Below are 22,429 nucleotides of genomic sequence, written 5' to 3'. Positions count from 1 at the left end.
TAGAATTCCAAGAGGTAAACTTAAAAGAAGTGGTGAGGCGGCCTTCTGCTGTTATGGACCTAAAATCTGGAACTGTTTGCCAATAGAAATTCGCCAGGCTAATACAGTGGAGCACTTTAAAACACTGCTGAAAACTCATTACTTTAACATGGCTTTCTCATAGCTTCATATTAGTTTAATCCTGATGCTCTGTGTATTCAATTAATTATCATTATTATTCATGGTGGCTCCAAAATTCATACTAACCCCTACTCTCTCTGCTGTCCTTTTTCCGGTTTTCTGTGGTGGCGATCTGCACCAACACCACCCGATCAAAGCACCGTGATGTCCCTACATTGATGGATTGAAGGCCAGAAGTCCATATGACCGTCATCATCAAATTCTTCCATGAGAACCTTGAAAACAATGAGGACTGATTGAGGTCATTGTTGTTAGGTAGAATGCCTAGAGGGGGCTGGGTGGTCTCATGGCTTGGAACCCCTGCAGATTTTATTTTTTTCTTCAGTCTGTCTGGAGTTTTTTTTTGTTTTTTTCTGTCCCCCATGGAGATCAGACCTTACTTTTATTTTATGGTAATTAGTGTTCCCTAATTTTAATTATTTATTTTGTCTTTTTTCTCTTATCTTCATCATGTAAAGCACTTTGAGCTACATTGTTTGTATGAAAATGTGCTATAGAAATAAATGTTGCTGTTGTTGTACTAGTACTACTACTGGTAAAACTAATAATTGTAATACTACTATTACTACAACTACTACTACTACTAATAATAATAGTACTACTACTACTACTGATAATAATAGTAATTCTACTACTACTAATAATAAAAGTAATACTACTACAATTACTCCTACTACTAATAATAACAGTAATACTACTACTACTACTACTACTACTAATAATAATAATAGTAATACTGCTATTACTAATACTAATAATAGTAATACTAGTACTACTACTAATAATAAAAATAATAATAGTAATACTACTGCTATCAATAATAGTAGTAATATTACTACTACTACTAATAATAATAGTAATACTGCTACTACTACTAATAGTAATACTACTACTACTACTACTACTACTACTACTAATAATAATAGTAATACTACTACTACTAGTAATACTACTACTACTACTACTAATATTGATAATTATAGTAATTCTACTACTACTAATAATAGTAATACTACTACTACTACTAATAATAATAGCAATACTACTACTAATAATAATAATAGTAATACTACTACTGCTAATAATAATAGTAACACTACTACTAATAATACTACTACTAATAATAGTAATGCTACTACTACTACTACTGCAACTACTACTTCTACTAATAATAGTAATATTATTACTACTACTAATAATAGTAATAATAATAATAATAATATTAGTAATAATACTACTACTAATAATAGTAATACTGCTACTACTACTAATAATAATAGTAATACTACTACTATTACTACTAATAGTAAAACTACTACTACTAATAATAATAGTAATACTACTACTACTACTACTACTACTACTACTAATAATAATAATAATAATAATAATAGCAATATTACGACTGCTACTACTACTAATAATAATAGTAATACTATTACTACTACTACTAGTAATAATAATAATAATAGTAATACTACTACTACTACTACTAATAATAATAATAATAGTAATATTACGACTACTACTACTACTACTAATTATAATAATGAAGACAGTCCATTTGTAAATCCTGGGCCATCTTTTGGCACACTAGTTTTAGACACTAGCACAGCACCATGGATCAGGATTCAGTTTCTGGCTCGAATCACTCAGTTTTTCTCCTTCTTTCTCTCGTTCATCGAGGTGGGCAAAGGTTGTAGAGACTCACCCCAAGAAGTCTCTAAGCTGCTGCCAAAGATGCTTCTACAAAGTACTGAATTTAGGGTCTGACTAGGTATATTAATTTTTCTGATTTTGATATTTAATAAATTTTTAAACCTTTCTGAAAGTTATTATGGGCTACTGAGTGTAGCTTGATTGGGCACAAATGGCAAACTCATCCATTTAAAAATTCAAACTGCAGCATAAGGAAATGTGCAGAAAGTGACGGCTCTGAATTCTTGCTGAATCCTCTGTACATAATGAATGATGTGTAATGGGTGAGAGTAAAGGCAGAGAGATGGCAGGTCAAAAAGAAAGGAATTCCAGTAATTAATATGATGAGCCCTTATGAAGGGCAAAAGGAAATAAGAATAGCTGGTCCTAAAAGGACTCCTCTCAAGGGGGTAGCAGTTCTAACCCAAACAAGAGAAAAGGATGGGGTGTTGGATGTACAAGTGTCATTTGGGGTTACTCATTAAGTGGTGACTCAAACAGAGGCATTAAGGGTCTCTGCTGCACCTTTTTAAAAAAACAAATAAGTTAATTTCAGATTCTCCACTGGGGGCAGCAGAGAGTCCAGGGCTATGCTCTACTGCCCAGCTGTCCAGGGCTGATTAGTGAAATTCACCAAAGTATTTCTCACACAGAATTTGCTGGGTTTTGTGGTGCTCTTCCGGCCGACTTCTGCAAAAGTCTTTTCTTGATGCCCTGAGAGCAATGTGACATCACAGAGCTGTAGCACAGCCAGCAGCTGGACCACATGGTGAGTGACTACTTGTGATGCACATGAGTTTGTGCAGCGATGACCCCATGAAGTTCTGGGTGACAAGGGTGGATTTAAGCCATAAGCTCACTCAGTGGGCTCTGAAGGTGATGTGTTGTCTTTCTTCTAGTTTACCGTCTGAGCAGACTGAAGCAGGGGTGGTCATAACCAAGTGTACCTAACTGTCCCCAGACAGACTGAAATACATAAAAATGAAGAAGTCCTGTAGTAGTGGTGATTTCTGGTCCCAAATGCTGATTTCTGGTCCTTGTCTGTTCTTTTCTTTTGCTCTCCCTCAGGTTTTCTGGGCAAGCTTCACTGAACTCACACCTGCTGCTCCTGTTGTCCGTAAAAACATTTATGGTACTGATATTTAAATGTATTCCTTTAATCTCTGGGAGGCATGGTGACACAGTGGTTTGCACTGCTGCATTACAGCTCAGGAGACTTTATTGGCCACAATCATCCGTCCAGCAGTTATCAGATGCCTCTGTAGCCCTCAGGGACAATTAAAAGACCACTGTAACACACTAATCCATGCAAAGCTGGTTCCATTTTCTTTCCTCCATTGACTTTAATGCATTTTATTGAGTTTGGTGAAATTGCAGAACTTTTCTGTGAATTGCTGAACTTGAGGCAAAGTGGAATTAGTTTGGTTTGCTCATCACAACTGCTGACTACTGCAAAGAGCAGTCAGTCCAGAAGACAAGTGGCATAGCCCACCATATGAAAGAATACTGAGGACTGGCAGTACACAAACAGCAGGACTAGCAGGGGCACACTGTGGACCACCGAGCCGATTAATTTGTAGGGCTGTATCTGACTCTCAAAGTGAAACGGAGGATGGGACAAGCTGTGTGTGCCTCAATGTGAGACACATTCTAGATGACAGTAATCACCAGGAAAAGACAAAAGGAAACACACGAGACAAAAAACAAAACCTGCTGTTATAACTGGAGCTACTTCCCTGAAATATCGTCATCATGAAAATGCTGGCATCACTAAAAATTGCTACGACTGTATAGTACTAATGTTTTACTGCTGAAAATGTAATAGTCATGCAGAGACCAGATGAGTCACCACAAAAAGAAGTCTACTTATATTTAGAAGGCAAAAACTACCAGCGAAATTCCCAAAATATCGAATGTCACTGAGCTAGTTAGAGACAGCTAAGGCACATTCCAAATTCAGCCATCTATCTATCTATCTATCTATCTATCTATCTATCTATCTATCTATCTATCTATCTATCTATCTATCTATCTATCTATCTATCTATCTATCTATCTATCTATCTATCTATCTATCTATCTATCTATCTATCTATCTGTCCTTGTGTCTTTCTATCTGTTTGGTCATTATATAGTGCCTTTCATATCTTTCTCTATTTTCTCATTATGTAGGGTCTTATCTATTTCCTTCTCACTCCCTCTTCTCTCTTTGTCTTTAATTCAGTACATTTCATAAATATTACTTGTCCTTACTCTGTTCAGTATTTTCATACGTATCTATCATTTCTATGCATAGGCTTAAGAAGTTTTGAAATTGACGTTAATTCTGGTCTATTGGAGTGATAAAGCACAAACATAATGATGATGGATCCAGCCATGAGCTCAACAAGAGCAATCCAGCAGATTTTCAAGAATGTGGCAGCTGTAAAGCTGGTGGGTATCACATCATCCCTAAGAACACTGCCAACTCCATGTCCTGTGTAAATGCCATAGTGGATGGACTGGCATCCCGACCGGGATCAAAGGTGGGCTCTTTACATGCCCAGGAGGCCATTACAGAAGGACAGTTTGGTTTGAAGTACATCCCAGTCAGGATGGCTACCCTCCCCTTCCCAGTCAGTGAGAGAAAACAAAGAATAGACTGAAGGACAGTGCATAAAAAAAACAGTTAGCCCCCCAGTACTTTAGGTGGCAGTGTTTTACTGGGCTTCTTTCCCCGGTTTGGACGCCCATAGGGCTACATGGGATATGTAATTGGGGATCACATCCCTTTTGGGTTCCTCAGGGGCCACCAGGGCTGAAAAAAGACTTTACTGCTCTATGGAACTTCAGCCTGGTCTGGATGTACTTCTTGGGGCCACCTTACCTCACATGGGGACTTGGAGGTCTTTTGTTTTGCATTCAGGAATTCATTAATGTTAAATTTACATTTATAAGGATTAGTGTTTGGACAATCAAACAAATGAATGAATGAATGAAGGCACAAGCTAATAAATATCCATCTATTTTCCAACCCGCTAAATCCGAACACAGTGTCACGGGGGTCTGCTGGAGCTAATCCCAGCCAACACAGGGCACAAGGCAGGAACCAGTCCCGGGCAGGGCACCAACCCACTGCAGGAACACACACACACACACACACGCACGCACGCACACACACACACACACACGCACGCACACGCACACACACACACACACACACACACACACACACACATGGGTCAATTTAGATTCGCCAATCCACCTAACGTGCATGTCTTTGGACTGTGGGAGGAAAACGGAGCACCAGGAGGAAACCCACGTAGACACGGGGAGAACATGCAAACTCCACGCAGGGAGGACCCTGGAAGCGAACGCAGGTCTCCTAACTGCGAGGCAGCAGCGATATCACTGCGCCACTGTGCCGCCAGCTAATAACTATGAATAAGCAAATTGAATAATCAAATATGAAGAAGAAAATTGACAAGTGAACAAATGAATGAATGAATGGAAACAGCAAACACCACCAATTGAATGAATTTGAGTAAATTACTCAATGAATGAACAAAAAAACAATGAACCAATGAATGTATGAATGGATAAACAAATGAATAGACCAATGGACTAACAAGCAAACACATAAATGAATAAATAAGAATAAATGAATTAATGAGCAGACAAATGAATGAATGAACGAATGAATAAATGAATGAATGAATGAATGAACAAATAACTAAGCAAACAAAATACTGAATGATTGTGAATGAACAGGCAATCAAATCATTTAATAAATGAATAGAACAAATTAATGAACAAATGAGCAAATGAGGGTGGCACGGTGGCGCAGTGGTGGCGCTGCTGCCTCGCAGTAAGGAGACCTGGGTTCGCTTCCCGGGTCCTCCCTGTGTGGAGTTTGCATGTTCTCCCCATGTCTGCATGGGTTTCCTCCCACAGTCCAAAGACATGCAGGTTAGGTGCATTGGCGATCCTAAATTGTCCCTAGTGTGTGTTTGGTGTGTGTCCTGTGGTGGTCTATCACCCTGTCCAGGATTGGCTCCAGTGGTCCCCCGTGACCCCGTGTTAGGATATAGCGGGTTGGATAATGGATGGATGAATTAATAACCAAACACACAATAAAATGACTTCAAATGAACAAATGAATGTATGAATAGACAAATAAACGAATGAATGGATGAATGGATTAAAAGCAAATGAACAAATGAATGAATATGAATGAATCAAAGGGTGAATGAAAAGACAAACAAAGAAAGAATGAATGAATGAATAATAAAGTAAAAAAATTACAGAATGATTGTGAATAAAGAAATGAATGAACAGTCAAATGAATTAATTATTAAATGAATGGATGAATGAACAAATTAATGAACAAACAAGCAAATGAAAGAATGAATACCCAAACACACAAATGATTAAATTCGAATGAACAAAATAAGAGATGAACAAATGAATGAATGAATGGATAAGCAAACAAATGAATAGACCAATAGACTAACAGGCAAATGAACAAATGAATGAATTCAAATGAATCAAAGGATGAATGAAGAGACAAATAAAGAAAAGAATGAAAGAGTGAACGCAGGAATGAATGAATAACTAAGCAAAAAATACTGAATGATTGTGTATGAACAAATAAATGGACAGGCAAAAGAATCAATTAATAAATGAATGAACAAATGAGCAAACGAATGAATATATTAATATCAATGAAAAAATTAAAAGACAAATGAGCAAATGAATGGAGAAACAAACAAATGAATTAATAACGGAATAATAAGCAAATGCACAAATGAATGAATAACCACACAAATAAATTACTGGATTATTGTGAATGAACAAACAAATCAATTAACAAATGAACGGATGAATGACTAGGAAGGAGAGCTGTGCAGATCGAGAGCTCCATCCACTTCTCCACTGTTCTCAGAGTAGCTGCGTTTTCAATTTTTTGGTTTTTGGCCAGATAGCTCCTCTCATTTTCCCCTGCCATATCCTCATTCAGGCTCAGACTTCAGTTACGTTTGGGCACACATCCCTATGCTAATTGCCCCCCTGACTGGCACTGGCACTTGTTCTTTGCCCGTGAGCAGGGATAAGTCCACAGCAGCCTGACTGACTTCTGTTTGCCCTGCGGTAGGCTGGGTGGGCTCCCATCTTAATTCCTGCTTGTCTGTTGGCACTTTCACATCCTGGTCGCCTTCCAGTATCTCCACGCCTGACTTGGTCACCCCTGGAGCTCGTTTAGGTCCCTTTTGTCCGCTTTCAGGAAGTGAGAGATAGTGTGGTTTACAATGTTGTTTATTTTGGCAGTTTAGCACGGTTGAAGCATTATGCCCAAAGTCCTGAAACCTCCCCCAGATAATAGATTTAGGACAATTGAGTTTTTGTGGAATAGTTTAGGGACATTTCTCTGCCTGGAAAGTCCCTTAAGTATGAAAAATTAATACTTAATATTTTTTTCTAGGTTGCATGATTTTAACAGGTGAAAACTGCTCCTTTGCCATTTGTGGAGAAAGAGGGCACACCTTTGGAAAAGCTACCCTTAAGAAGGTTTTATTCTGCATGTATCCATGACCACCATCCCAGTTGCTCCCAGTCTATTGAGTCCAGACTGCTCTGGAAGATGACCTGGGACTGCTCCATCTCTCAAGCCATCTGGGCTTCTCCTGGATATCCAACAACTGCACCCACCCTACCACCAACCCACCACCAAGCAACTGCAGATTTGTTCAAGACTTCAGATTAACTGTACTCTATCTATTTTATAACCTGCATATCCATTTTTTTTGGTTTGCAGAGACACAGCAGCCCTGGGAAGGATGCCAGCCAGTCCATCCTGGGACACATTGCTGCTGTGCTAATTCACAGATGCCAGTTAACAGTCGAGGACTGAGAAGAAAACCCAAAGCAGACACAGGAGAGCATACAAACACCACACAGGTCAGGAGCACTAAACACTGCACCACTAAGCCACCACAAAACATAGTCAATGTGTATGAAGCAGGGACCCCAGAAGCACCATCGACAGAGATGAAATGTCCAAAAGACCCATGGGATATGAAGTAAGACACTCCATACTAGAGGGCTGTGACAACACTGATCCAAACTGCACTCAATTGGGTCATATAGTGAAATTCATACATCTGTTTTGAAACCATCCATCCATCCATTTATCTTCTAAACCTGCTTATCCAGAGGCTCTGGAGTTGCCAAGGAAACTGTCAAGAACATCACTGAATGCCTTCTGTGCAGATTCCTCAGGCCCAACTAGCAGATTTCCAAGCACTTGTCATTGACGACATTCCTGATTTGTGGACTAACAATAACACCTTCCTGAATCTTGACATCAGTTATTCATAGAAACATTGGTCTCAAATATAGAAGTTCTTCACCTTCTTCATCACTTTCACAAAATGTTTCCTCGGTCCAAGTTTTTTATGAAGAGAAGATAAACATATCTTCGTTGCCTCAACAAGAAGTTAATGGGCCACACTTGTCTGCCCTAAACGTAAGAGCCAATCTTAGAAAGTTAATGCTTTAGGTTAAGTTAAATACATATTATTGTTTGCTTAGTTATAGACATAGACAATAGTATAACTTTTTACTCCCTGTAAGTTAATAAGAGATCGAACTTTCATGTTAAAATTAAGATACAGTGTGATAACTGAGTCAGTTGTTGTTTACAACAGGTCCCAGTGACTTAACAGGGATTTAAAAGACCCCGTTTCAACATAGAAATGGGATAGGCATACAGACGTTTAGAAGTGACTAGCTGAAATACCCAGTGTTGCCCGGGAGGAAAATAAAGTATTTTTTTTTAATTGTTTGAGAAAAATATAATTAAAAAAACACAACTTTAAATATAAAAATAAATTAACAAACAATGAAGACTCATTAATGTGTTTGTATTGTTTACTGAAGTGTCTTGTCATATACAATTTTTTTAGTTTTTCCATCTTTAGCCAATATATAAAGGTTCTTAGGACTTCCTACAGTTCAAAGAGCCACATAAAGTTGTGTATGTGAGAAACAGGCCGTGTCCAAGTTGATTGCAGCAATTTTCAATGATTGTGCAAACTTTCTGAGCGTCAAGTGGATGATAACAGACATACAAGACCAAATCTCCAATTAGTCTCTTCCAATTGAAATTCTTTTACAATAAATTAAATGTTAAATATTTTACCTATATAAATAAATATTATAAGTTAAATATCATAGCTATATTTAGTTTATACTTCAATTTTGATAAGTTGATTAAATTAATATTTTGATTATGAACCTATTACAAAAAATTCCTATTTCTTTTTTATTAAAAAATTGTATCGCCAACACGTTAGGTATGATGCTGCGAAACAAATAACATTTAGTTAATTAATGATTAAAAATAAATTGCAAAGAGAGCCACTAAATCCACAAAATAAATATAGAATGTTTATGGTAGATAAAAATAAAATTGCTTACTTATCTTATACAGTATATAATATAATAGCCTATATTCATCAAAATATAATCGCTGAATACGTTCAAGGTAGAAAAATGATGGGAAAAGCGAAGCATTTTTTAAGGTTTTTTGACAGATTAATTTTTGTTTTGTGGTGTAGTAATAAGTTTTTACATGCAGAATTTTTGATGGTGTAAAAAAATGTCAATTAAATTAATATTATTGTTAGGTTGATTTAATTCTGGGTGGCACAGTGGCCCAGTGGTAGCACTGCTGCCTCACAGTAAGGAGACCTGAGTTCACTTCCCGGGTCCTCCCTGCGTGGAGTTTGCATGTTCTCCCCGTGTCTGCGTGGGTTTCCTCCGGGTGCTCCGGTTTCCTCCCACAGTCCAAAGACATGCAGGTTAGGTAGATTGGAGATTCTAAATTGGCCCTAGTGTGTGCTTGGTGTGTGTGTGTGTATCCCACGGTGGATCTAGCTGCTAGATGGAGAACTTCTGGCTGCTTTGTCTTTTACATCTTATTACTAAATAAGGAGCCATTAACACACTGAATGCAGCTGTTTAAGATTGAAATAAGCAATTAAGGGCGGGGAGACTTAACAAGCGAGACCACTAAAATGAAGCATCAAACTATCACTTAAGCAATAAGTGTTTCATCAGCAATAATTGATTGCTCATTAAGAAACTGGGTTGGAACAAAAACCTGCAACCACTGCGGCTCTCTAGGACTGACGTTGCCTACCCCTGACCTAGATGATAACATACATACCGCAAGATCACAAGATTGTTACAGTCTGCTTTATATATAAGATATACTGTATATATATATATATATATGTATATATATATATATATATATATATATATATATATATATACTGTATATAAATGGCAGATTGAACCACAAAGACAGAATGAGTCGCAAAAATAGTTGGGATGCCAACCCAGCCAACTGTATTTAATTTCAAAAGCAACAGGGGCGCGGTGAAGCTCAAACATAAAGAATGCTGGCAGTCACCTCCAGTTCGCCCTCTGGTGGTCATTCCGAGTGTCAACTGGATGATAACATGCATTTAGGATCACCCCCCAACCCTACCCAGAAAGGGGTGGGTTAGGGTTGATTTCACCCTACAGTATTTTTAGGTGACCAATGAGAAACATGTGTACCAAGTTTCATGAAAATCGCTCCTGTCGATCAGAAGTGATACTGGAACATACATACATACACACACACATACATTGACTTTTATTTATATAGATTTTGTAACGATTAGAAATGAAACAAGATTTAAGCTTTGAACAGAACTTCTGTTAAACAAGAACTTTTCTAATTCTTTGCTATTTCAATTTTCTCTTTTTTTTTTTAACTGTTTTACTTTGAATTGTAACTAATACTTTTGAAAACAAAGATATTTTGTCTGTGGAATCATGTCGATGCATCAGGCTTTTGCTGAATCCCATTTACAAGCTGGAGCTGCAGACTTTGGCAATTTTGGGTAAACGCAGCTACAGTTATAGAGCAGCCTGATGTTTTTAATGTAATGAGACTCTTTACATTGGCTGTTCATTTGCAGTACTTTGTGTATCTGAGGTGCATTTTTAATAATAATAATAATAATTCTTTATAATTATATAGTGCTTTTCTTGATACTCAAAGTGCTTTCATAGTGAGTGGGCAGCCACTTCAACCACCACTGATGTGACGGCAGCCATTTTTGTGCCAGTAAGCTCACCACACATTAGCTTTAAGTTGATGATTTAAGGGGATGATTAGGGGGCCAGAACGTGTAGGCCATGGTGGGCAATTTAGCCCTGACATTGGTGTACACCCTACCCTTTACAAAGGATGCCCAGGGATCTTTTATGACCACAGAGAGTCAATATCTCAGATTTAGGTCTCATCTGAAAGATGATGCCATTTTTACAGCAGGGTGTCCCCGTCACTGCACTGGGGCATTGGGATTCACATTCAGACCACAGGGTAGATGCCCTTTGCTGGCCTCACCAACACCTCTTCCAGCAGCAACCCTAGCTCTCTCCTTGATAGACTCCCATTCACATACTGAGCCTGAACACGCTTACCTTCAGGTGGAGGACCTCCTCTGAAATGCAGATGGTAAGGTTGCTGGCAAATTCCTACTGTCAGTGATGCTGCTTTGAGATCACCACCGGTGTTCCAGTTGTAGTTGTTGAACTGTTCATGTATACCAGTCAGGCAGAACATTACAACCACTGACAGGTGACGTGAATAGCTTTGATTATCTCATTTCAATGTCACCCTTCCAGGGGTGGGATGTATTAAACTACAAGTGAACAGTCAGTTCTTGAAAGTGATGTGATGATTGGAAGAAAAACGGGATGGCTGGATGACTGGATCAGAGCATCTCCAAGATGGCAAGTCTTGTGTTGGGTGTAATACCTTAGAAAAATAGTCCACGCAAGGACAACCGTTTGAACTGGCAATAGGGTCATTGGTGCCCAACACTCATTGATGCGTGTCTTTTCCTATCCCTGCGACTGTAGTCAAAAATTGCTGAAAAACGTAATGCTGGCCATGAGAGAAAGGTGTCAGAACACACAGGGCATTACAGTTGTGCGGGGCCTAGGGCTGACCAACCCCACGGGAGGCCAGTTACGTCAAACGCTGTTACCAGTATGTGTGGATTGTATAAACTTGCGCGTGAATTTAATAAAATTAAAGCTAGCATACACCGGATTTTCTCTTTACAGTTTTCAGCTAAATTTTTGCAAGATAACACACAAACTTATCAAAATATAACTGGAGAATATAACTTGACAAATCCGCTCGAATGGGACACGCGAACCTCAAAAGTGGAGCCTCCTTAGGAGTGGGGTCTGGGGTGGTCACCACACTTGCCACTCCAAACTCCGCTCTTGGTTGGCTATGTAGCCGTAGAGCGGTCAGAGTGCCCATGCTGACCCCTGTCCACTGCCAAAAGTGACCTGCAATGTGCCTGTGAGTGTCAGAACTGGACAAAAGAACAATGAAACAAGGCGGCCTGCTCTGATGAATCACATTTTCTTTAAGATCATGTGGGCAGCCAGGTGTGTGTACATCATTTACCTGAGGAACAGATGGCACAGGATTCACTATGGCACGGATGTCAAACTCTGGTCCTGGAGGGCCGCAGTGGCTGCAGGTTTTCATTCTAGCCATCTTCTTAACTAGTGACCCTGTTTTTGCTGCTAATTAGCTTCTTTTGCCTTAATTTGAGTTAACTTGACTCAGACTCCTTAGTTGTTTCTTTTTCCTTAATTAGCAGCCAAACGATAATGAGACACAAAATGAGTCGCCACATGACCAGCTCACCTGTGCCCGTTCACACAATATCTGAAAATAAAGAAAGGTGAAGATCTCAGTAAGGTTGATCTCTCAGCTCACCAAAACAGTTTGACGGGGTTCTTAGTAAAAACAGAAAGATCAACAGTTTTGGAAATGTCTGCTGTGGCAGAATGGCAGCAGCAACAGGCCATGGAATTAAAGAACGAGTTTAATTAACAGCAAGAATCGGCTTCTCAGTAAGAAACTGGTTGGAGTGAAATTGGCTGGAGTCTGATGTTCCAATTTAGCCGGTCATCTGTCGGCTCATTTCACATCTCATTTCTATTTGGCTGATATTTTCTGTATATACTCACGTATAAGTCGGGTCTTGAAACCCGAAAAATCGATCATAAAATCAGACATCGACGTATACGCCTGTTCAAAAATGCGACACATAATTTCTTTTTTTTTTTACATCTTCTTACCTCCTCCAATCACGCATTAGTTTCTCAGACGCATCAAATTTTCTTACAGCAGCGCAGTTACCAATTTCTTTGGCTACTTCAACACCTTTTAATTTTAAACCAGCTTCATATTTTCTTCTGATCGAACGCTCCATTGTAGATAAGGGATGCTCTTACGATAAAGGTGTATGAGGGTGTGAGATACAAAAAAACACAAAACACTGCAAACGTTGCTTCGGAATAGTTCTGGTAGTGGTCACGTAGGCACAATAGAGAGAGAGAGAGGTTAGGAGCACATGCTGATACAGCGCATTGCCGCACCCACATAGAAACAAAAGGCCTTGTGTTCCATGGTTAGTCTCTCAGGTGGGCATTAGCATATCATAATCTCTGGACCAATAGTGTGAGTTTTCTGCATTCGACTTATATGACCGACATTATAAAATACCAGAAATTGTACTATAAAATCAAGTCCTGACTTATCCGCGAGTATATACAGTAATGAATAAAACAATCAATTCAAATTACTGAATCCTTAAAAACAGGGCTATTAAAATGAAGGGAAAAGGAGTTAATTAGCAGTGAAAACTGGTGATTGATTAGGAAAAAGGGTGAGAATGAAAACCTGAAGCCAGTGCGGCCCACCAGGCCTGGAGTTTAACATAGGGTTACCAGATACCTGCAAACCCAAAGGAGGACACCGAAGGTCATAAAGGAGGACAAAGGAGAACGTGTCCCATTCTATTCACGAAATACTGAACTGTGAGTTACAATGTCACTGGCATCAGGTGCAATTCCAAAGCCATTTAATGACACTACTACTTCTGTAACAGTGTGAGGACCAATGACATTGTTTAGAATTGCCTCCGTTTTTGTCCTGGCACATGTAATGTTTTTAGCAGCTTCGAAGTCACCAAACAACCTACGCATTAGACCAGCAGTGCAATCCATTGATTTGCAGTATATGATTGATGATGAGCGACAGTGTGAAATGCTAATGTTGCTTCGGCAGCATGTGTCTTCAAAGATTCTGACGAATGTTTTGGTTGAAATAATGATGCGACTTTTGCAGACAAAGCAGACGTCTTTCCCATGTATCTGTGTTTTTCACTGGTAACGTGGCATTCTAAATCAGTGGTACTCGTGTTTGCAACGGACACGTAAGAATCACAAACCAAACATTGGTGCGTCCTTCACCAATGACAGATACTTCATTTTCATGTGTTCTGAGAATTCACATTTCCTCTTGTTAGTGTTACTGCTGGACGACATTTTTAGATAAAAGACTCCTACATATTCGTATAACAAGTACGGACAACATAAAATTGCAAGTGGGCGTAAGCAAGTAGCCATGTTTTGTTTTCGATAAACCATAGATGATTTATGTAGCACATAGAGATGGTAGCTTGCGATTTCAGCAAATAACACGGTCAAGTCAGTGATTGATGAAAGCCGGACATTTTCACCTTTTTTAGGCAATGCCTGCCGAAAAGGAGGACATGTCTTCCTTTTGCCAGACGTCTGGTAACCCTAGTTTAACACCCCTGCACTATGGGAATAAAGCAAGCCAGAGGAGGCAGTGTGGTGTTCTGGGTAATGTTGTGCTGGGAAACCTTGGATCCTGGCATTCATGAGGATGTTACTTTGACATGTACCACCTACCTAAAGAGTGCTGCAGACCACATGCACCCTTTTATGGTATTACCTGATGGCAGTCGCCTCTTTCAGCAGAATAATGCACCCTGCCACACTGCAAAATTTGTTCAGGAATGATTTGAGGAACATGACAAAGAGTTCAAGGGGGTGACTTGGCCTCCAAACTCCCCCAATCTCAATCCGATCGAGTGTCTGTGGGATGGGCTGGATAAAACAAATCTGATCCATGGAGATCTCAGCTCGCAATTTATGGGTGTTAAAGGATCTGCTGCTAACATCTTGGTGTCAGATACCCCAGGACACCTTCAGAGATCTTGTGGAGTTCATACCGCTATGGGTCAGAGCTGTTTTGGTGGCACAAGGGGGACCAACATGATATGAGGCAGGTGCTTTTAATGCTGTTAGTGATTGGTGTATACTTACTGTATAATATGAAAGGAAATCACAAAAAAGCTGGTAGCAATAAAACGGAACATGATTGCAACATTTAAATGTGAATTTTATGCTCAGAAAATACGTAAGATACACCCAGAAGTTTTCAGAAAGCAAACTCTTTGCTGATCAGAATAATCTGTCTGAGCATTCTCTAATTCCCATTCTCTGTGTAACCTACAACAACAGCAACAACAACATTTATTTCTATGGCACGTTTTCATACAAAGATGTACCTAAAAGTGCTTTACAGGATGAAGAAAGAAAAAAGAAAAATATAAAAATAAGATTAGGCAATAACAAGTAACAAAGAATAGAGCAGGGAAGAAAGAAAAAAGAAAAGAAAAACTCCAGAGGGCCGGAGGGAAAAAAAAACTAAATCTGCAGGGGTTCCACGGTCTATCCAGCAGGGGGCGCTAGCTGCCTGGTTGGAATAAGTTCTTTTGTAAGTAACCCGAAACTATATAGATTTAATGTAAAAAGGCAATATTCCTCCCTTAGTGATACGGCGGTAAGAAATCACATAAGAGAAAATAACTTTCTTTAATGACGATTTACGCGGCATAACAGACGAAAAGAAGCCAATGGCAAGACAATTACCGAAGTGGGAGTTCAAAGTGTGCAGTCTGCCATTTTTGTCCCTGCGCTGGAAGGCTTTTCACGATCAGAGGACGTTATCTCCCATCCGTTTTGGCTTTGAAGGTGTGCCGGGCAATGTTCCAAGGCTTTATACTCTTTTTCCATGTGCAGGCCCTTAGGTAGGTAAATCATGCCATTCCAAACAAGGCAAAGAGGGGTGTGCTGACTCTTAACACACAGAAATAGTGCATGTTGCCCATTTGTCTCTGTCTATCTTGTCCTATGCTTGGCCTTGCAGTTCTAAATGTTGAGCCCCTTTGTACTAAATCAGCTGTGCATGTAGAAAGAAAAGAAAAGCAGATTTAAAATATTTTCACAGAGCACAGTGACATTAAACTTATATTCTTATTACACAAGGCCATGAGACCACCCAGCCAGCCCCCTATAGGTCATTCTACCTAACATAAATGATTTCAATCAGTCCTCATGGCTTTCAGGGTCCACGTGGAAGAACTTGATGATGACGGTCATGTGGACCTCTGGCCTTCAATCCATCAATGTAGAGACAGCACGGTGCTTTGGTCAGGTGGTGGTGGCGCAGATCAGCAACACAGAAAACCAGAAAAAGAGCAGCAGAGAAAGAAGGGGTTGGTATGGATTGTGGAGAAATGATAAAAATGATAACTAAATGCATATACAGAATATCAGGGTTACACTAAAATGAAGCTATGAGAAAGACATGTTAAAATAATGAGTTTTTAGCAGTTTTTTAAAGTGCTTCTCCGTATTAGCCAATCGGTCAGCGATTCCAGATTTTAGGTGCCTAACAGAAGAAGGCTGCCTCACCACGTCTTTTAAGTTTAGCTCTTTTAATTCTAAGCAGACACTTATTTGAAGATCTAAGGTTATGATTTGGAGGTGACAGGCATTCTGAAAATCTATGCTCCACTGTACGTATTTTAAATTCTGTTATTTCATAAATGAAAAATTATTTGAAACTGTGGGATCTGGGGAGGGTTAAGTAATGATAAGCTCAAAACTACTAGCTTAAATAAATTACAGAGTTGTTTAAAAATGTTTATTTTTAAACTGTTTTCTTATTATTTCATGAATATGTCGACTATTCAGTTATGCTGTATATGTAGAAACGTCTCAATATCATGTATAATAAAAGATACATCACAGTATAGCAGAGACATAGCTGACATATTCATATTTTCAAACATACTAAACAGATGTTAACTCTTTCAGGGCTGATGTCGACTTTTGTCAAAATGTAGGGGTAGAGGATGGTAATCAGCTGTAAACTGCAACAGAACTCACCCTTACGTTTTAGTTTGAAGGAAAATTTACATAGCTTTGTTGATTTGACCTCGATTCCAAATGCATGCGTGTAGTAGCGAAGAGCAAACAACCTCTAAAATGGCATCGACATCTGGCAAGAGACCAAAGCGAATGTGCAATGCATGGATGTTTTACGTAATTTTGTTGAATAGGACTTGTCGGAGTTTGATGCAAGTGATCTGGAGATGGATATCAAAAATCAAAGTGAGGTACCGGCATCATCTGATTGGTCTCCAGCTGATCGTGGTGCTGAACACTTTTGTGTAGCTGATGCGCCTGCAGCAGTGTTCACTTGGGAGGACCACCACTTATGATGACAAGAGGTACAAACCATATTGCATCACACTGCGACCGCCACCGCCAGAGACCTGCTGTGTGAAGACAGCCAGGCAGCCAGCCCACCGTGCATTCCTGCTGACCATCGAGGTGCCTTTGTGCAGACACTGCCACCAGAGATGCCAAATGTGCACCAACAACAGCCACGGCACAGAGCAACAGACGTTTTATCTCGGTTTATGTGTGAAAGCATTGCTTTGTGTGCTTTTCAGAAAACTGCGTTTTTTGGAAAAAATATTCAGCCCTTAAAGAGTTAAGTAAACATCAGTCACAAGGAAGAAAGTAATTATATACAAAGTCATATTTTAAGAGAAGGCAGCAGATTTAGTTCAAGTTTGCTAATTCAAGTCTAATTTCCTTTCTTTTCCTTACACAATACTTGTAAGTTCTGTAAACTTTACTTGCACTTCCTATATCTGTGTAAAATTAGAAAGAAACCCAAGCAAAAGAGCAGTCACTTAGTAACAGAGAAATAGCAAAGTTACATTTCCACACAAACACGGAGGCACAGGTCGAGTGTTTAAGGTTGGAATGTGAAAAGGGGGCCCAAGAACTGCGCTTTATTCAAGAGCCCCCCCGAGCAGACCCCGTGTCAGCAACAAGCCTACAGTGGACTCCGAAAGTATTTAGATCCCTTCCTGCACACTCTATTGTGTGTCAGATTCAGTTTGAAATGGATACATTTACCATTCTTGCCCACTAATCTGCACTCAATCACCCATAATGATAACATGAAAACATGTCTTCATTTCATTAATTCCTTTAGTTGACCCATTAATACAAAATTAAATACAAATCTCAAGAATGCATTCACTTAGTGGCCACTTTATTAAGAGTGTCTGCTCATTAACACAAGTCGCCCACTCATCCAGACAGCTGCAACTCAAACTATAAATCATGACAGCACCACAAGGACGTTTAGTTCTTGTTTGACCAAAGAGTACAACAGGCCACTCATGGGATCTAAGAGACTGACCCAGGGGAAGTTTGATGGTGCCAGAAGTCATATTTCCAGCTGTTCTTTTTGAATCTTTACACACTACACTTCAAGTTGACATCTTAATAATGACAGGAAATGGGTCACAATTGTTCAAGATAACAAGTAGGCCATAAATAGCCCAATAACAGCTCTTTACAAGTGGGGAGTGCAGAAGAGCATGTCTGAACACACAATATGGCAGACCCTGATGCGGATGGGATACAGCAGCAAAAGAGCAGGCCAGGTGGAGACCACACATCAAAGTACCAGATAGATAGATAGATAGATAGATAGATAGATAGATAGATAGATAGATAGATAGATAGATAGATAGATAGATAGATTTGAAGAGCACTATATAATTGCTAGATAGAGTAACCACAAGGGGGTGCTAATGAGCACCAAACTCCTGACACAATAATACCCAAACACAAACGAAAGAGTTTTATTCACTTCTAACACTTTTCTTACAGAAGCACCAGCCACAATAAGACAAATACAAATGCTTTCCTGTCACCTCCTGTAGAGTGTTGACCACTCCCTCCCGAGTCTGACTCTATTAAGTTAGGCTGCAGGCTTTCTTTTAAAACTGACTTGGGAACTGCTTGAGAAGTCATGCACAGGTTGTCCGGAGCACTTCCAGGTCGCGTGGAATCCAGGGCAGTCCTTCCCCAGCAGCACCTTTTGGTGGTACCCAAAGGCCCAAACGTGGCTGCTTTTCTGGACTCCAACTCCCATGCCACCCTGCAGGTGTCTTAATCAGGTTCAGAACTGAGGAACACTGCCACCTGTCATTTTGGGAAATTAACTGCTCCTGGTATACCCGTTCACCCAGTCCATCCATTATGACTCATCCTTCATCCCAGCCAGGATGCCTGTCATTCCTCCATGGTATCTACCATAGATAGATAGATAGATAGATAGATAGATAGATAGATAGATAGATAGGAAAGGCGCTATTTGATAGATAGATAGATAGATAGATGGATAGATAGATAGATAGATAGATAGATAGATAGATAGATAGATAGATAGATAGATAGATAGAGTACATCTGGAAAGTATTCACAGCGCATCACTTTTTCCACATTTTGTTATGTTACAACCTTTTTCCAAAATGGATTAAATTCATTTTTTTCCTCAGAATTCTACACACAACACCCCATAATGACAACGTGAAAAAAGTTTACTTGAGGTTTTTGCAAATTTATTAAAAATAAAAAAACTGAGAAATCCCATGTACATAAGTATTCACAGCCTTTGCCATGAAGCTCAAAATTGAGCTCAGGCACATCCTGTTTCCCCTGATCATCCTTGAGATGTTTCTGCAGCTTAATTGAAGTCCACCTGTGGTAAATTCAGTTGACTGGACATGATTTGGAAAGGCACACACCTGTCTATATAAGGTCCCACAGTTGACAGTTCATGTCAGAGCACAAACCAAGCATGAAGTCAAAGGAATTGTCTGTAGACCACCGAGACAGGATTGTCTTGAGGCACATATCTGGGGAAGGTTACAGAAAAATTTGTGCAGCTTTGAAGGTCCCAGTGAGCACAGTGGCCTCCATCATCTGTAAGTGGAAGAAGTTCAAAACCACCAGGACTCTTCCTAGAGCTGGCTGGCCATCTAAACTGAGCGATCGGGGGAGAAGGGTCTTAGTCAGGGAGGTGACCAAGAACCCGATGGTCACTCTGTCGGAGCTCCAGAGGTCCTCTGTGGAGAGAGGAGAACCTTCCAGAAGGACAACCATCTCTGCAGCAATCCACCAATCAGGCCTGTATGGTAGAGTGGCCTGACAGAAGCCACTCCTTAGTGAAAGGCACATGGCAGCCCGTCTGGAGTTTGCCAAAAGGCACCTGAAGGACTCTCAGACCATGAGAAAGAAAATTCTCTGGTCTGATGAGACAAAGATTGAACTCTTTGGTGTGAATGCCAGACATCACATTTGGAGGAAACCAGGCACCATCCCTACAGTGAAGCATGGTGGTGGCAGCATCATGCTGTGGGGATGTTTTTCAGCAGCAGGGACTGTTAGACTAGTCAGGATAAAGGGAAAGATGACAGCAGCAATGTACAGAGACATCCTGGATGAAAACCTGCTCCAGAGCACTCTTGACCTCAGACTGGGGCGACGGTTCATCTTTCAGCAGGACAACGACCCTAAGCACACAGCCAAGATATCAAAGGAGTGGCTTCAGGACAACTCTGTGAATGTCCTTGAGTGGCCCAGCCAGAGCCCAGACTTGAATTTGATTGAACATCTCTGGAGAGATCCTAAAACAGCTGTGCACCGACGCTTCCCAACCAACGTGATGGAGCTTGAGAGGTGCTGCAAAGAGGAATAGGCAAAACTGGCCAAGGATAGGTGTGCCAAGCTTTTGGCATCATATTCAACAAGACTTGAGGCTGTGATTGCTGCCAAAGGTGCATCGACAAAGTATTGAGCAAAGGCTGTGAATACTTACTGTATGTACATGGGATTTCTCTGTTTTTTTATCTTTAATAAATTTGCAAAAACCTCAAGTAAACTTTTTTCACGTTGTCATTATGGGGTGTTGTGTGCAGAATTCTGAGGAAAAAAATGAATTTAATCCATTTTGGAATAAGGCTGTAACATAACAAAGTGTGGAAAAAGTGATGCGCTGTGAATACTTTTTGGATGCACTGTATATACAGTAGATAGACAGATAGATAGATAGATAGATAGTCTATCTATCTATCTATCTATCTATCTATCTATCTATCTATCTATCTATCTATCTATCTATCTATCTATCTATCATATAGTGCCTTTCATATCTATCTATCTATCTATCTATCTATCTATCTATCTATCTATCTATCTATCTATCTATCTATCTATCTATCTATCTATCTATCTATCTATCTATCTATCTATCTATCTATCTATCTATCTATCTATCTATCTATCTATCTATCTATCTATCTAACATACTTAAATGCCTGTCACATTCCAATACAATCTAATAAGCTCAGCTATAAAATTTTTGGTGTAAAGCCTTTCATTATTTACTTCAAGCCATTCATCAACAGAGTTAAGAACTTTTACAACTTTGTTACAGTTATGCATATTTCAAAGTTTCTTATGAATGTAAATCTCACCTTGCTGCTCTTTTGCAGAATAAAAGAAGATAAAAGGCAGCTAGAAAAAAACAAGATCAATTACAGTGAAAAACAAGTCAGTGATTGTAAAACTGGTTGAAACAAAAACCTGAATCTGCAGGGGTCCCCAGGGTTGAACATAAAACACCACTGAATTACTCTTTACAGAGGTGAGAAATGCACAGGAAATAAAAACATTAAACGTCACTAACATGATGGATTAGATGGGATTACAATTGCTGGGACACTCTGCCATTTGCTCCCTTTCCAATGCTGATCTCTAAAACACTATTTGACAACACCTTTGCACATCATTTTATTTCATGAACATTCGAGTGTCAGGAGATGTTTAATCCTTTTAAATGTGTTACATGTTATTAGTGCTTTATGTATCATATACTTAGAATATTCATCATCAATATTAAAATGTAGCCGCAATTCAACCTCCTTGTGTACTTCACCGTCTCACAGAAATGGGAAAAATGTCCAAATGTTTGTGGACACCTAACCATCATGCCCACATGAGATTATTGGACATCCCATTCCAAAGTCAATGGGCATTAATATGGAGTTGCCCCATTCCTCCACTCTTCTCTTAAGACTTTCCATCAGATTTTAAAGTGCGTCTATGGGAGTTTGTGCCTCTTCAGCAGAAAGAGCAGTTGTCAGGTCAAGGTTGTTACGAGAAGACCTGGCTCACAGTCGGTGCTCCAACTCATCCCAAAGGTGTTCAGTAGGGTTGAGGGTTTACAGAGATTTGTTTTTACTTTGATATTTTGTGTTGATCAGAGTCAAAAAAGCCACATTAAATCCACAGGGAATTCAATACTGTGTAACAATAAAATGTGAAAACTTCCGAAAGGGGTGAACACTTTTGATACACACTGCACACATCTGTTGTCATCTGTGTGTGT

This window comes from Erpetoichthys calabaricus, chromosome 3 (genome assembly GCF_900747795.2).
Source record: "Erpetoichthys calabaricus chromosome 3, fErpCal1.3, whole genome shotgun sequence".
In the NCBI taxonomy this organism is placed as follows: domain Eukaryota; kingdom Metazoa; phylum Chordata; class Cladistia; order Polypteriformes; family Polypteridae; genus Erpetoichthys; species Erpetoichthys calabaricus.
This window is presented reverse-complemented; position numbering follows the sequence as displayed.